The sequence below is a fragment of the Anthonomus grandis genome, chromosome 6 (assembly GCF_022605725.1).
Source record: "Anthonomus grandis grandis chromosome 6, icAntGran1.3, whole genome shotgun sequence".
NCBI lineage: Eukaryota > Metazoa > Arthropoda > Insecta > Coleoptera > Curculionidae > Anthonomus > Anthonomus grandis.
The window spans coordinates 15,920,857-15,938,245 of record NC_065551.1 but is presented as its reverse complement, the minus strand read 5'-3'; the positions used below and the strand labels follow the sequence as shown (position 1 = coordinate 15,938,245).

At 30.9% G+C, this 17,389-nt stretch overlaps 1 protein-coding gene and 1 long non-coding RNA gene across 2 annotated transcripts in view; one reads left to right on the top strand and one right to left on the bottom strand.

The window, feature by feature from the left end:
- Positions 1 to 17,389, bottom strand: part of LOC126737676 (acid sphingomyelinase-like phosphodiesterase 3a) — a 335,578-nt gene that overhangs the window by 26,807 nt on the left and 291,382 nt on the right. The gene's annotated exons all lie outside the window — the stretch shown is intronic.
- On the top strand, positions 2,878 to 4,092 carry LOC126737686 (uncharacterized). The gene is made up of 4 exons (XR_007661077.1): positions 2,878 to 3,027; positions 3,110 to 3,230; positions 3,287 to 3,487; positions 3,803 to 4,092. It is a non-coding gene; the product is annotated as an uncharacterized LOC126737686 (long non-coding RNA).

Here is a 17,389-nt window from a genome sequence, read left to right as displayed (position 1 = left end):
ATCTTTGTCAAAATTTGTGAAGAAATAACAGATCATAACTTAACTTATGTAACTATTAACCTGCCCAAACTGAAAGCCTGGATTGACATATCTTAGAAATTATAATGATATTGATCTAAATAAATTTAATTAAGATGCAATAACTATACCGTGGAAATAAATATACAGAACACCAAATATTAATGATAAGATTGAACTGCTTAACACACATATTAACAATTTGATAAATAAACATGCTTTGTTAGAAATCAAACGAATTAAGGAGAGAGTTAATTAATGAAACCCCTTGGATTACTTAAAATATTAGGCTGTTAATGAAATTTCGCGATAAAGCAAGACGAGTCTACAATAAGAATATAACTCAACTCAAACTGCAGTATTACCAAGAATTCAGAAATTATACTAAACATGCAATATTAAAAGAGTAGACCGCTTATTTCAACCTACTTTTTTTAAAGAAAGGAAAAGAATTTTGGCAAACAGCTAAAAAATTAAAATTAACTAATAAAAATATTAATCACGATCTGCCACCTCATCTTAAAAACCCTTCTGAAATAAATAAATATTTTTTATGAAGTATACATATTGGGGCCACGACATCTGATGAGAAAATATTTTTATATCTTTCTAATAAACATGATAATACAGGTCGAAGTTTTTTATACAGTAGTGGAAAAAAGTAGAGCAACATTTGAAAATACTTTATTTTTTCAAGCAGTGAATGTAAACGAGAAGTAAAATTAATTCCAGTAATTTATTATTACACAAGCAATTTAATATTAAGAAAAAAAAAACATGTTTCCTTGTCCTTAGTATTTTTGTATTAAAAAAATATTTTTTAGGTGGAAAAAAGTAAAGCAACATTTTTTAATATTCGTTTTTATTTCATTTCTAATAGATAAAAAAAAACATAAGTTAATATTTTGTAAAGTACCCGTTATTCTTAATTACATCTTCACAACGTTTTGGCATAGATCTTATTAGCTTAGAAATAATCCCTGGATCCATATTCACCCATGCTTCCTTCAATGCTTCAAACAATTCTTGCTGATTTTTATAAGATTTTCCTCCGATTTTGGAATCTAAAATATCCCACGGATTCTCAATTGGATTGAGATCAGGGGATTGTGAAGGCCATTCCATTACATTAATGTCTTCTTTTCTGAACCAAGCTTTTACGAACCGAGAAGAATGCTTGGGATCGTTGTCCTGTTAAAATAAATGTCTTAAAGGCATAGTATCATCAGCATATAGAATCATTTGGCTCTGTAATATGTCCTTATATTGAAACCGATCCATTATACCTTCTATTTTATACAGTGGGCCCATACCAAAGCCCGAAAAGCATCCCCAAACCATTACTGCTCCACCACCATGTTTCACTGTTGGACAGGTATACTTGGGGTTGAGTCTTTCATGGACAGGGCGTCTAACATACACAATTCCATCACTTTTGAACAAACAAAACTTGGATTCATCGCTCCAGATTACCTTTTTCCAACCATGCTCTGTATAATATAGATGAGTTTTGGCAAAACTTAAACGAGAACATCTATTTTTTTCTGACAGTAGCGGTTTTTTGGCAGATTTTCTGGCAAATAACTTGGCCTCCAATAGTCTGTTTCTCACCGTCCTCGAAGTCACGTTTACTCTAAGCTCTTCGTATATGCGGTGCTTTATCTTATTGGATCCCTGAAAAGACCCATTTTTAGCAATTTTGATAATTTGTTTATCGGTATATGGAGTGGTTTTTCTACGTCTCCCTGACTTTTTCTTAACAGATAAATCGCTATTTATATGAAACTGCTTAATTATATGAGACACGATAGATCTATGTAACCTAAATGTCTTTGCAATAGCAATCTGCTTTTTCAGTTTAAACTAACACTAAGTAAAATATTTTGCATGATTTGAGCAATATTTCAAAAATGTTGCTTTACTTTTTTCCACTCTGAAGTATTCTTTTTTGTGTCCCTTGGTAAAACGAGGTAAGAATTAACAGTTTTTATTGGCAAACCATTTATAAGTACCATATGTTTTTATCTACAGAAATTTTATGCTAAAAGTCATCATCTAATATTTTATTTTAGCAACTTATTAAATGTTGCTCTACATTTTTCCACTACTGTATAAACTTGGATACGATTGAAAGACTCAAAAACCAAATAAATACAGAAGCTAACGGGGAGGATGGAATTTCTGGTAGAGATCTTGAAATATGCCTTCCATACATAGGTCCTTTAGCAAATATAATAAATACATGTTTATTGCAGGGTGTATTTCTAGATATCTGGAAGAAGAGCATAGTTAGGCCGATTCATACTACTGGATATGTCAAAAGTTATTGAAAAATTCATCTCCGAACAAATTAGTGACTTCTCAGAAAAATTTTAAATAATTCCAAGCTGTCAGTCGGGCTTTAGAAAGCAGTTTAGTACGTCATCGTATTTGGTCCTTAACGACATTAAACATAATGAGGACGAAAAGTCAGCATACGTTAAATGACAAATACGTCCGTGAAATTTCGCGCGCGAATCACATATTACTTTTGTTTTGTTTTCCCTAACCTAGATTGCAGATTTTATTTGTTTTGCTTCCTGAATGATTTAATTATCATCGATAATTATTATTATATCGATTTTGCGACTATTTTGAACAATCATAGTGTTTGGTGTTGACTCCCTTATCTATAATATTCGGTTCTACGCTAATTTTGAGTTAAACACTTTAGTGTTTGACTTTCTAATAAATTTCTAATAAATTTTCCAGTAATTTTTTTACTGTATAATTTCTTTTTTAGCTGCTACAGAATCTGTTTACGATAATTATGGCACTAAAGTAAGATATAATTTTTTTAGCTGAATTATGTATTTTCTAGTCAACATGTATGCAATCTGCAAAGTCTGTGAGAAGGAATTTTCAAGCATATCGATGAGAAACAGACATCTTAAGAAGTTTCACCAAGAATTTGTTGGCCAGGAATACAAGAAACACATTACATGTCTAATGTATACCAACAGTACCCAGGTAATTTCTTATATTAATAGTTTAAACAAACATTTGCTTGGTATTCACAAAGAATGATTGAACAATCATTTTTACATTTTAGGTATTTTGAATAATATTGGAGGGCACAAAGGGGGAGATTGATTCTGATTGTCAGATCCGAAATAAATTTAAGAATGGAGAAGAACATATATTATACAATTATAACAGGAGCGACATTAAAAGTAGTATAAACTTTTAGTCATCAGACATAATTGTATATTTTGTTGTTTACTTTTAGGATTCAATATCTCATGTAAAAAGAGATGACACAATAGAAAGGCCAAACTTGGTAACAAGAGGTAACGTGGCATATTTGATAAGGAAATATAATGTTGACAAGAAAAGAGACCATTATGATATGGTAGCCACTGCTTTAAGAATTAATGGGAAAGGAAAAAATGGCCAAAGGAAAAATTATGCTTTGTTTTCAAATCAATTGGTATGTGTAAGTGTATAAAGATTACAATAATACTCATAATAAATTAAAGAGTTTTGGGTGTTTTAATAATGATGTAAATAATAAAAGTGCTCATGTATGTGGGGGTTGATCCATCAATGAAAGACATAACTGATTTTCTGACCAATTTTTGACCAAAAAGTGACCAAAAGAGCCTCGGTGTTTGGTTTCTATCTATATATGTGTACCTATATTTTATCTTGAGACTATTTTAGCTTATTGGTATTTTACTTATTTTCTATTTAAATTTTTAAATGTACTTAAATTTGGATTGCTATATAAGTATAATACTTTTAGAGCGCCGAAAACCTAACTGAATTGCTTCAAAACGGAGATGGAATGATGAGGGACAGACCCTCTGTGAATATATTTATTTATGAAAATGTATAAAGAAAAGTTATTTTTTTCTTTTATGATACTACAAAAAAAATCTGTTGAATGGAAGGTTGGGCTGTTTGTGACCAGCAGAGATGACAATGCTAGCTAAAGAAGTGCTAGTCTACAGACCAAGCATGATGGATTTAGTTTCTTCTCTACCATTTTAGTTTTAAGTTGTTGTTATTAGTTAATATAATACATTTTTACCAATCTTAATATAATATAGAGTCCATAGTATAGTTTATTTTAAAAACTATTAATATAAAACATGTTATTATAAAATTTAAAGTATATTTGCTAATATTTAAAACATTTCAGTAAGCTAGTCGGCATTAAGATATTTGATAAATATAATGGGAATTTTTTCATTTCAAAGTAATATTACTGTCATCACAATTATTTAAATAATTTTCAAATTGTCTTTGGAAACTATTCAGCAAGTAAGCTGCCTCAAAATATTTATGGAATATTTACTTCTTATGGCGACTATGATGATGCTATGGGGTTTTATCAAAACAATGCCTAAACAGTTATACAAAAATTAAAATAAACACACATATTTTTTAGGATTATTTGTAATATATATTTTGATTTTAATTGTTGTTAAATAAAAGTTTATATGTTATTCATATGCTTTTTTTTGAAAATTCACATACATTCATCGCCTAGAAATCTTTATCATATATCCACTTGATATTCTCTGATCGACATATTTTAATTTCCTAAGTAATTTATAATTGGCTATTTAAATAAATTTTAAACGTTCATTGACAATTATTATATTATGAAATTATAGGTATACCTATCATAGGAATATGACATGTAAAAGGTTTTTTCACACTAAATTTTAATATAATACCATAAAAACATCTTTAAGACAAGCTAAAATACCAAACAAAAAATACAAATTTTGAAGTATTATCATTAATAATAATATCATAATTTTTGGATGGTTTAATGTGTTTTGTATATACCGTTCTCACTCATGCACTTGTACTTATTTACTAAGTAATGCAGCAGCTCTACCGTACTCCGTTCCCTATTACCCACGTTTAAACTTCAACTAAAGAAAAAGAACCCTAAAAGTACTTAGTGTCCTGAGGATGACTGGTTTTTATTTTTTTTTTAATTTCTGACCCCATCCAACAACTATCTCCAGTAATAATGGATATTGCCTTCATACCTCTATCGCTATCATAATAAAATGATTTCATTATTATAGCAATAGAGATATGAAATGAAATAAGGTACTACATAGATATCTATAAAAATCAAATTTGGCAACTATTTATAAATTACCTAATTTCATAAAAATCTTGATCACGCAGTAAATATATCTAAAAAAATCATTAATTTACTAATTTATAACAGCTACAAATATTTCTTTATTGAGCGTCTTTTATATTCATATGGCATTTCTTTTTCCATCTAAAATATAAATGCCTAACAAAACAAATATCTATATTAGCGATTATATAGGTAAGAGATGCTAAATCTTGCTGTTCAACTATATGTATTGAAAAATTCGTATTTTGAATTTTGGCGGTACGCAAGCCACACCCCCGTGGTGCCGGAATGCTCTCATTGGCTGGGCATAGTTGTCTTTTAACGTATGCTCGAAAAGTCATCGACACTTCTTACAATGCTAGACTTTAGCAAAGCATTTGACTCCTTGTATCATAAAATGATGCTTGCAAAACTGCAGTACTATAATTTTTCCAAAACCGTATTAAACTTTTTTTTAAATTTCTTGCTTAATAGAGCGTGTTGCGTGTCAATTGCAACCGAATCCGGGGTAACCAATAACAAAAGGCGTGTTCCAAGGATCAATTCTATCTCCACTTTTATTTTCTATTTATGTAGCAGCCATGCATAGCTTTTTTTATAGCACACTACTGTCTATAGCTGTTTTTTTATAGCACATTACATCAATATGCAGACGATTCGCCACTTCGTATGTCAATTAACCGTGAAGATCTGACAGACTTCTCACAATCTTAAAATAAATCAAGATTTAACGAGAATATTTAATTATGCCAATGATCATAATCTTAACATCAATGCTGCGAAATCCCAGGCAATTCTTATAAGCCAAAGTAAACAAGTCAGGTGGGACCTCAAAAATAATATGTCAATTATCTTAAATAACGAACCCATTCTTTTTAAATCGGAAGTAAAAAATCTGGGCATAATTATTGACGAAGCAGCAAAATTTGATACGCATATCAACAATAAATTAAAAGCAGCTTACTATCGCCTAAAAAATGTATATCACCTAAAAAACCTTTAAAAATTAAATACTTCCTTTGTGATTTCTATCTAATTTTATCATTATTTGATTATGGAGATGTGGTATACTCCGACTCTATAACAAGTTTATATAAAAAAAAGTTAGAAATTACAAAACACATGCATGAGATTCTCTTTTAACATCCCCAATAGAGATCATATAACTCCACATCTAAATAATAACAAAATTTTAACCAAGGATAATAGAAGAAAGCTTCATATTATGTACTGCTTTGTCTACAGAATAATCAAAACTGGGAAACCGAAGTATCACACTGTTCATGAAACTAGAAACATTAATTTATATAGAGTTCCTCTTCATCGGACGACAAACTTTCAAAAATCATTTACATACAGGGCGTGTAAGATTTGGAATGACCTTCCAAATACAATAAAATATTTTACATTAAATAGTTTTAAAAAGCATGTGAAATTATTGCTCCTGCAGACTCAACTATAGGCTCGCAACTAACTAATATGTACATACATTTTTGTTTTACTCTTGTCTTTGGTTTTTCTTCTCTTTGTCTTTTTAACAATAAAGGTGCACGCATTCGCTTTTTGACCTAAAATACATACAAGTAAACATTCTTAGCACACACTTGTGCAAATCTGTTGTTATTCTTTCTGTAATAATTTATTTAGTTTGATGATTTTTTTTGTGGTTTTTTTTTAAATTAGTTTCCTTATTAATTAACTTTAAGTTGACGGGTTTGTCCCACTCTTGGCTTCTTTTGTGAGTAGCTAAAGAGTATCGGTTGTTGAAAATCGCGGGACAGACCTTTTTGCCGAGAGAAGATGTAATTTAAAATAATAAATATATTATCTTTATTTTGTTTCTAGGGATGTATTGACTCTTTATGGCAAATAAATTACTTTTGATTTGATTTGGTTGATTTTTAGTATCAGAAATAGAGGGCGCTCTATACTGCACTGTTGAAGCCATGGAGAACTGTTCTTAGAGTCCGTTATTGTTTCTAGTTTATACAGACGATATTCTAAATGGTGTGAATGTGTTTGCTGATAACACAATGGTATATTTGACTAAAGATGATAATAATACAATGCAGAAAGTTTTGAATAGCGACTTAGGGAATATATTTATTTAGCTTCATATTAATAATTAATGTATAAATACTTTAAAGTCTAAATTTTGTTGATTTGAAAGGTAAAGTAAGCTATTAGGTATTAATATAGATAATATCCAAATTTGTATAAGCAATATTGCAACAGAACTTAACATGCTCTTGATGAAACAAGAAATCACTTTAAGTAAATAGGTGTTTTTGTTTTAAGCAAAAAATAAAATGTTATCACTGTATATTTATGATAAAATCAAAATTTTTGGCGATGTACATAATTATAACACAGGTTAATCTCCAAATTTTATTTAAATAAGGTAAATTTCATTCAAATGCTCAATTCCGTACTTTATAAAGGTTCATCCAATTTTAAAAGGTTACCGAATTTTATTCCTTGCAACAGAATTATTAGAGGTTGATTTTGTCATCGATAATAATTCAGTGGCGAATAAAGCAGCAAATATGGACCAGTTGACTCCACCAATAGTGCGACTATCAAGAGGCTCAGATGCGACTGATGGTCGCTATTTATTGGCCAGACTGAGAGACCCTTCCATCTTAAAACCTCTTAGGCTATTCCTTGCCTATCTGCATGATCAACCCTTCAGTGTGTGTTTTGAAGGACATACCAACACCAGCATCCGATTGGCACTTGCATCAGAGGGACTTCCTGGTGACGTGGACTCTTTGCGGAGGCTCTACTTTCGCTACCATGAAGCCTATGGTATTGGTCCAACTGAAGTTGAAGCAGATCTGTCAGCCTTCCGGTCCTTCTTCTCATCAGAAAAGCTGCTACGCCTTCAAAAAATCAGAGAGAGTCATAGCAATTATTATTCTGGTGGATCTCCCGCCAGGAATAAAAATTTTTAAATGACTTGACGCGAACAGAGGATCAAGCACCCTCTGAAATACTGGACAATGGCAAGCTTAATATTTTCTCTCTAAATATTCAGTCCTTAAGACATAAAACTAATGATTTATTTCTTTTACTAGAAGAGCTTCATTTTCCAGAAATCGTTGCCATAACTGAACATTGGTTGCATGTTGGTGAGCCTGTGATAGTGGATAATTACACTACAGTTGCCAGATTTGATAGAACAAATCTAACTCATGGAGGTACTGTCATATTATCTAGTAGCAACGACTTTTCAATGGTAACCAGGTTCGATAATTTAGTTTCTGAAAAAATATTTGAATTTTCCATTGTCTACAATAATAATTTTGATCTTTACGTTGTTTGTATTTACAGAACACCTGATGCTGACGTAAATGTTTTTTTCCAAAAATTACTAAGCTTGCTTGAGTCTCTGCCGTTAAAAAGCAAACTCATTTTATGTGGCGACCTAAACATTGATTTTTCCAGGGTGTGTGCTGCTCAAGAATCTCTCCAGTCCATTTTCGACTCTTTTGGCTTAATCATGCACATTAAATCACCTACCAGAATAACTAAAACCAGCTCTAGTACAATAGATTATGTCGTATCTTCCTTTGAGCCAGATTTCGTCGATTGTACTATCTTAAGCTCAGGTTTCTCAGACCATGAAGCAGTGTTAACAAAGTTTTCCATAACTAAATCTAAAAGAAAAATGTTCCACGCAAATTAGACCGTATTTTCTCAGATAAACATTTTTTACATTTTAGGCACCTTTGTCAATCAACTGATTGGAATATTCTCTCTGACGACGTTGATTCAGAATTCTCTAGATTTGTAAAAACGCTATCTAGTCTTTCTCACAAATCCTTTCCTTTGAGACCTCTTAAAAAGAAGCAACATAACCCTTGGTCTACCCAAGGTTTGCGTACATCTGCTAAGAACATGCGCTTATTATCTCATCTTAAGAAATTTTCAGACAGCGCTTTTTTTCATGAATACATAAGACTTTACAAAAAGATTTATCAGAGAACTTTAAAAGCCGCCAAGGATATTTACTATAATAGGAGACTGGCTAAATCTAAAAATGTGGCTAAGGAAACATGGTCGATTGGTAATGCTTTGAGAAATAAGCCTTCTTTGTCGAATGCTATCTCCACTTCATCTGAGAACCTTAATGATTATTTTGTAAATGTGGCAAATAATTTAATGAGTACCATAACTCCTTCCCATGATCCACTTTCATATCTTCCCATTGCAAATGAGAATTTCTACAGTTTCTTCTTTACGCCCGTAGTGTTGCCAGAGCTTTGCAGTTCAATTAGGGAAATCAAAAACAAAGGCTCTTCTGGAATTGATAGACTTATATTACTCTCAAAATGTTTTCAAATCTGCCCGAATGTACATTATGTCATCTTATTACTCTAATTAATCAGTCTTTTCAAAAAGGTGTTTTTCCTAACTGCCTTAAGTTGGCGATAATAATTCCACTACATAAAGAAGGAGACAAAGATCAGTCTTCCAACTATCGCCCTATCGCTCTTCTTCCCACACTTGCAAAAATTATTGAAAGATTGGTTAAAAAAAGATTTTAATCATTTTTGCTAAAATATAAAATACTTACTTCCCATCAATTTGGATTTTTAAATAACAAATGCACAAATGATGCTATGTATTCTCTTTTTAATAATGTATACTCTAGCTTAAACAACTAACACCCTACAGCAACAATTTTCTGTGATTTTTCTAAAGCCTTTGATTGTGTTAATCATGACATCTTATTAAAAAAGTTGCAATATTACGGATTCAGAGGAGCGCCTTTTGAATGGCTTAAGTCGTATCTCAGTAACAGAAGTCAAGCTGTGAGAATTGATTCGACTATGTCTTCTTGCAAGCCAATACAAAGTGGAGTGCCTCAAGGTTCCGTACTTGGCCCTATTTTGTTTCTTATCTTCATCAATGACATTGCTAATCTAAATATTAACGGTAGTCTGTCTATTTGTTGATGATACTAGTTTTACCTGGAGTAATCCGGATATTTCTACACTTCATAGAACCGTATCAAGTGATTTAACTACTATCAAATCATAGTGCGACTCTAATCTCCTTTGTCTCAACATTTCCAAAACTAAAATGTTGTCCTATAAAAATACCTTGCAATCTTTTGTACTTGGTAACGCAACAATTAACGAAGTTGATTCTGTAAAGTTTTTAGGGTTAACTGTTGACAACTCGTTAAAAAGGGAGACACATATTGACTGTTTATCAAGAAAATTAAGTTCCGCTTGTTTTGCGTTAAGATCAATTTCTAAGGAGCTTAGCCTGTCTATTTCTAGAACAGTTTATTTTGCCCTTTTTGAATCGCACCTTCGATACGCCCTTCCATTCTGGGGTACATGTAGTGCAATTTGACAACTCAATTTGACCGTATTTTTAGACTACAAAATAGAGCTTTACGTTATACACTGAGACTTAAATACAGAAGTCATTGCCAGCATTTCTTCAAAAAATTTTAAATATTAACTTTTCCATCTTTATTCATATTTGAGTCCGTTTGTCTACGCAATACGCAAACACGGTTCAGCATCTAATAGGGCTTCCCATAGTTATCCACTTATAAACACGGAACATGATCTATACCTGCCTACCCCACATTCAGAGTTGGTCAAAAGTTCCATATTATATAATGCAAAAAAAAATGCACAATCATCTGCCATTGGAAATTAAATTCATCACATCTTTTTTTGCATTTCGTAAAGCATTTAAAGCACTCTTACTGGAGAGAGCTTTTTACACAGTTAACGATTTTTTTTTGTAATCATTGATTTGAAATTTCGCACTAGCTGATTATGTATTTTTACTATCTGTACATGTTTAGGTATACTGCTTTGTGTAGCTATTTTAGAATTTTTTATAATTTTTTACTTTTTTAAACATTTTTTACATTTTTTTTTTAAATAGAGAGATTTTTTAATGATTTTTTTTGACATTGTATACATTAAATTGTATATTTTATAATAATATTTTTGACTACTTACAATTTTGAAATTGTATTAAACTGTATATATTATATTCTATTTATTTATTTTTTTTTTAATTTTTTTTTGTTTTTCTTTTCTTTAATTGTGTTTTGTTTGTATTTTTGTGTCTTTTTTATTTTACAGCTTTGTCTACAAATTGTAACAATTTCTTGACAATAAAGCATTGATTGATTATTAAGGAATGTGCTACTCTGATTTAAAAAAAAATAGCAAGAACCCACTTGTTTTCCTAGTGTCATTTTGTATTTTTTTATATTTAGTAGAAACGTATCATCCATTTTTCTCTAAGAGACCAAACGAAAACAAAAACAAAGGTAAGGACACAAAGTCACGGTCTCATCCAATCTATATAATTTCTTAAAAAAAAGCTTAAAAGCTACACGTGTTTCGCTCATGTCGGAGCATCATCAGGCCTAAAAAATACATTAAGATATTTTCCAAAAAGAACGCTTATAAAACTCATTACCTAGACCTACACAGATCACATTACAACTAACAACAAAAGAAAAGCTAGGTTAAGTTAACAATTCCCACCATAGATAAAAATGTATGCTTAAAAAATAAAAAAGTAAAAATTTAAAAAAAAAAAATTTTTTTTTTTTTTTTTTTTTTTTTTTTTTTAAGTTTACTGCTTACTCCCCACTGGTGACATTTTAAATTTTTACTTTTTTATTTTTTAAGCATACATTTTTATCTATGGTGGGAATTGTTAACTTAACCTAGCTTTTCTTTTGTTGTTAGTTGTAATGTGATCTGTGTAGGTCTAGGTAATGAGTTTTATAAGCGTTCTTTTTGAAAAATATCTTAATGTATTTTTTAGGCCTGATGATGCTCCGACATGAGCGAAACACGTGTAGCTTTTAAGCTTTTTTAAGAAATTATATAGATTGGATGAGACCGTGACTTTGTGTCCTTACCTTTGTTTTTGTTGTATATTTAGTGTCTCTACATTTCAATATTTATTTTTTGTGGTTTCTGAAGCAAAATGCAAGAAATTATTTTAAATATTATTTTAGTTAAGAGTAATTTTTTTCTGTGTTTTATGTAAAATTTAGTAATGATTATAATTTTTTGATTTGCTCCACATCTAGGTTGTAAGCTGACTTAACATTTCTGGAAAAGTTGCAGACTGATTGTTTATGGAGTACCGGGACGATACCTAATATCTCAATGGAAATTAACCGAGATGCACTGGGTCAACTTAGACGAACCAGAAAAAAATTTCTTATTACTATAAATATCAACACGAGACGACGATAAGATGCATCCTCAGCAGCATCATCGATTTTTGATATTATACAATGAAGTGTATCGCAAGGTTTAGAAAGTTAAGTGTATTGTATATATTAAGTGTATCATTTACATGTTCTGTTCATGTATGTAGCAATTTTGCTGAATAAATATACAGGATGTCCGGAAAAAGGAGGCCAATCTGCCGGCTACATATAGGGTGGACCAAAATAATGCGACTTTCGTTATGCCATTTTTTAATTGGGCGCTCGGTATTCAATATACAGGGAGTCAAAATGAGAAATATAAAATCGTTTTTTTAAAGTAAGTCGAGCGTTTCATAAGATATCAAATCAAAATTTGGTGTGAGGAGGTTTTTTGGAACGAGAAATTGAAATCCGGTCACGGATTCGCTATGCCTTGCAGAGGGCGCCACATGCGGTATATTGCATGTGTTAAAAATACCAAAACTTTTTTCTACCCCTGTATAATAAAGTTCTAGTAAAAAATTCTAGTTATCCAATCTTTTCTTGTAAAAAAAGTATTCTTAGTAAATGTCGTTTTGAGAATCCGTTTATTAGATATCTTAATTTTAAAATCTAGATACATTTTATCAAGTTAACAAAATAAACGTAAATTATTTTTTTTAGTAGTGGAGTCATCAGTAGTGAGTTCCATAGGCCTCGAGTACCAATTATCAAATTTTTACAAAATCGGTGATGAAAATTACATGGAATGGGAAAGTGAATGATACAACTATTGAACAAATAGATGAGAAGGCATAAAACTAGTTACAAGGAGGCAGATAAAAAGGCCCAAAAATTAAACCTCATGTAAAAAGCCTAACGGAAAACTTTAAATTAACTCGCAAACAAATGGGACTTACATAGGGTGTTTCCTTTTTAAATCTGCTCAAAACGAAACCAGCTAGAGTCTTCGACTGTCAAAATCAAATTTATCAAAATCGTTCCCCTCCATATGTTACCATGTTAAAGTCATCTATCAACCTTGGAATCTTACTGAAAATATAGATAATTCCTGCATCAAACAAGTAGTGCGGTAAGTATGTACCAGGCATAATAAAACTTAAATAAGAGGTCACAGCTTTTTGAGTTTTTTTTACTTTTCTTTTTGACTTTTTGACAAAAAATACAAACTCTACAAGCAACAACGTACCTACAAACAAATTACACCTAGGCAGGTGTAGTAACGAATATAGAAATAAATAAAAATGCGAGAAATAAGATTTTGAGATGCCTGCATTTTACTATGGGTACAAGTAATGACTTAATATTCTAGGACCATAAAGCATTTAGTGGAAGCTTTCAAACGATGTATCGCATGACCTCCGTCATTGGCAACAAAACGACGTCCCGCCGCTATTTTGAAGTTTTGCAAAATGAGCTAGTGACCAAAAAGTAGTATTTTTGATCAAAAAGTAGGTTGCTAATGATGTGTGCCAAATTTCAAATTTTTATATAAACGCATTCAATAGATACGAGAGGGGGGTAAAATTAAGAGCCGCGCTGTATAAAACATAATATTTATAATTGAAAATATTGATTAAGTATATAAATATTGTTACAAAGTTGTCTTCGGCCCTATCTTCATCGGATTATTCTAATCCATTTATATTCGTTTTTTGTAAAAAAACTTTTAAAAAACATTCTGTTAAAATTCTAGAAATTAGTAGAAGAATTTTACTAGTTATAGGGTCCCGATTCGATGTTAAGTTTAAATTTATGGTTTTGACTTGACAGATCTTTATGAAAAAAAAACCTATATTATGGGATCCAAAAAATAAGTTTTATTTTTGAAAGACGAAGAAAGATATACGAGTATATGGAAACGGTAGCGCAGAAAAAGAAAACGAGCAGATTACTTTGTTCTTTTAGGGCACAAAAAAGCAAATGCAAAAAGTCTGTTGGTACAGGAAAAGGTATGTATTGTTTTTTTAGAGTACACCACATATTATTAAAAATTAAAATAATAAATGATTTTTGGGTTCCTGTGTTAAGTTTTTATTCAAAGATAAATTAACAACGACTGCTGAACTTTAAGGTCATATCCGTATCACTTAACTTTTAAACAAATATACAGGGTGGTCAAAAAAAGTTTGAAACAAAATTAGAAAACGGATTGACGGTAATCAGAAGCTATAAAATATTTTGATAGCTGTCAGGTGACTACTAATATCGCGGTAAATTTAAAATAAGATATATTTTTACAAAAAAAACGTAAGTTGAATGAGGATCCCAAATTAATTATTAAACTAAAAAGCATACACAATTATAAACGAAACGCAAGCCCGCCACTTTAGACAAGAGAAAACATAAAATCGGTTTGACTTCTAGGGGCAACACATCGCATCAAAATTAAGAATCTATTCTAAAAGAGCAGGAATAATGGTCGAACACGCTATTAACAATATACTTTTTGAAGCATATCTAGGAAACTATGACAGGATGTCTTCTGGAAACTCTTTTCAGCAACAAAGACTAGTTAGTCCCTCTCTTTCTCTCTTTCTAGCCTTGCCATAAGTCAATATACGCCGTATTCGGACCCTCCAGAAAATGTAGTAACTTACTTAAAGTAGTCAGCCTTCAAATCATATGGATACATCTGGACGCAACTTGTCTCTACAGAACTTTGTTACCACATTTAACCCAATAAATGAAACACCAGAATAACCAGCAGATACTTTCCAATAAGTTTTTTTATTTTCCATTTATACATATTAGCATTTACTTGTGTAACTATTTAATGAGAATAAAGATTTGGTTTGGTTTTAATACTTTACCTTGATACACTCCCGCAAGTTTTTTATTAAGGCTAAGCACATCTCGGGTGCTGTTTGTAAGATAGATTGCTTCGAAACTTTAAAAAGATACTGGAGACTTGTATAGGAATTCCCTGTTGCCAGAAATCTCATTGTTATAAGTAGACGCTCTTTAGCAGGTATGGCCTTTCTTAACACTATATTTTTTTTCTATTTTTCTATATTTTAGGGCCTATATTACTTAAAAGGTGTTCAAAGTCTTTTACTGACATACGTGTAAAGTTTTGAACTTGTCCGGGTATCAAAGCCAAATCTGATAGTAAATCGGACCTCATTTGTAGAGTTTTTCTTTTAAATAAATGCGTCATCCACCATCGCCTATCTTTCTTTTCTTTTTTAATAGACTCCTAATAACCACAAACGCGGCACTAACCATAAGCAACTCTTCGGACATTTTTTCATGAATGGATGGAGCGACACGCATGCAAAATATGTGGAGATTGTTAATGAAGCTTTTCACCGCATGCGTGTGCAAGTCTGTACAGGGTGTCCCAAATTCGAGGGTGACCATTGGAATCTCGGAAACCGTAAGACTTACAGGGTCGGTAAATAGAAGCAAAGTTGCGCAATTTGGAGCTTAATAAAATGACATTTGACGAAAAAAACCGAAATTTGTCAAAATCGTTTTTACCTTCTACCGACTTTATTTAAAGAGGTATCGAAAAATTAAAAACAGTTTTTCATTGCCACTTTTTATGTTTTAGAACATTATGCAAAAAAAATGAATCCTTTTTTTTTCGATCATCATTAACTTTATTTTTTCTTATGGACGCCATATTGGAATTTGTCATTTTCAAAAAGCATTTTTAATTGCCTTAAAAATGAGATATCGCACTTTGAATTGGTTTAAAAGAGCTATATCAAATACAAAGTATTTTATAGCTTCAGTTTATATAAAATCAATTTATTTGGAAATCCCATTGATATATCTTTCTCTCTTACACTCAATGAAGTTCTTATGGGAAGTACTAGAAGGAGTAATTGGACGTGTAAGTGCGATACCTGATTTTAAAGGCAATTAAAAATACTTTTTAAACATGAGAAAATCCAATATGGCATCCATAAGAAAAAATAAAGTTGATGATAATAAAAGAAAAACGAAACGTCGGATTAATTTTTTTTTGCGTCATGTTGTAGGACATAAAAAGTGGCAATAAAAACCTATTTTTAGTTAGGTAGAAGGTAAAAACGATTTTGACAAATTTCGTTGTTTTTTTGGATATTTCGGGAAGTATCCGGAATTTTACAATTAAACGTCTTTTTATTAAGCTCCAAATTGCGCAACTTTGCTTCCATTTAATCGACCCTGTAACTCTTACGGTTTCCGAGATTCCAATGCTCACCCTCGAATTTGACACCCTGTACACGCCTTTAAATATTCAATAAGAGACTAGAAATGGTAAGTGATTGTAAGCGAAGTAGCGAAAAAAGTATAGTGTTTGATTTGAGCTAATTTATTTAGCTCACGGGAAATCCGCAACAATATTTTATATTTTATTTACGCTAAAATGATAATTTTATTTAATTCTTTCAGGAATATTGACCATTTTTGTTGACACTTGTAAGGGTTTAATTTTATGTTTTTTAAATATTTTAAACCCAGGATTGAAACATAATCCATGAAATACGTCTGTATTATGTATACTTCCCCTTTAAGCTTTTAATATGCCCTAATTTTCAATATGCGGCTATAGAGTTTAATATTCATGAAGGGTATATAGTTTATATATTTCTCAGATATTATAGAGCAATTTATTAATATATCCCTAACTGCGAACTCATATAAGGTTACCTCCTACGGAGACCTAAAGTGATATTAAATCCTTAAAAATGATAATATTGTCTTGTGTTCTAATAAGGTTTTTGTAATAATAAATCGAGAAAAACATCATCAAACTCAGAGGAATCGATATGTAATTTCTTTATCTTTTTAATTGAATATGGTAGATTTTTTGTTTAGAAAATTGGTTTAAGATGGATAAAACTTTTGACAACGAAATTTAAAGTTTTTGAAGAAATTTGAGTTTCTATCTATTTTTAATTTGCTAAAAAAGGTGATGCGCATAATTTTATCACATTTTTTGACTTCAATACCATTTAAAAATCAACATTTTATCATTTTTTTTTTCTGGAAACATTATTTTTATTTTGATA